Raw genomic sequence first — 754 nt, 5'->3', positions numbered from 1 at the left:
AGGCATTTGAAATGTTTTTGTAGTGCCTCTTTTCTTCTAAATAAAAAAATAAACATATTGAACCTTATATGGAATGACTTTTCTTAGGATATATGACATAGTCTCTCCTTTGTAACTACACAATTGCATGAAACTCCACAGTGGGGTTAACTATAATACAAAAAACAATTTATTAAAAACTCTTGCAAATTTGTGGAATGACCTCCCATATATATAGTTTTGTTCAAAGGCTTGATGTGTGTTTTTCAGCCATTAGCAACAACTCTTTTTAGTAAAAGCTTTATCTGCATATTTATTGATTAACTTATTCATTCAGCAAACATTTATTAATTACTTTCAATAAATAATAAAGATTAGTTATTAGTTTTAGTAAGCCAAGCACTGTATTAAAGAACATTTATCCTATTATTTACTTTTTTTCTCTTAAACTTATAGAAACTCTCTTGAAATTTGAAGGCTACATTTAATAGGTCGTATATTTTGTGCCTCAAAGAAGGTTCTTTCTTTTGGGCATATTATAGATGGTGAATATTATCATAATAATGAGTGTATTATTATAGATTAACATGAGAATATATACCATGTTAAAGTACCATCATAAATAAGCCTTACCTTTTGCAATAGATGGTTTTTCTGAAAATCTGGATATTCATAAACCCATTAATATTTTGATATGTAAGGGGTACCTAATCTTATATTTCTGTTTTTTAATAATGCATATGATGAGGAGAAGGTCATTCTTTTATCACAGACA

General features: G+C 27.6%; 1 protein-coding gene across 1 annotated transcript in view; it reads left to right on the top strand.

Moving 5' to 3' along the window:
• CRISPLD1 (cysteine-rich secretory protein LCCL domain containing 1) overlaps window positions 1-754 on the top strand; it is a 75,093-nt gene that overhangs the window by 50,402 nt on the left and 23,937 nt on the right. The gene's annotated exons all lie outside the window — the stretch shown is intronic.

This window comes from Propithecus coquereli, unplaced genomic scaffold, assembly GCF_000956105.1.
Source record: "Propithecus coquereli isolate 6110/MARCELLA unplaced genomic scaffold, Pcoq_1.0 Scaffold8, whole genome shotgun sequence".
In the NCBI taxonomy this organism is placed as follows: Eukaryota; Metazoa; Chordata; class Mammalia; order Primates; family Indriidae; genus Propithecus; species Propithecus coquereli.
Note: the sequence above shows the minus strand (reverse complement) of the source record. Positions and strands in the feature narration are given on the sequence as shown.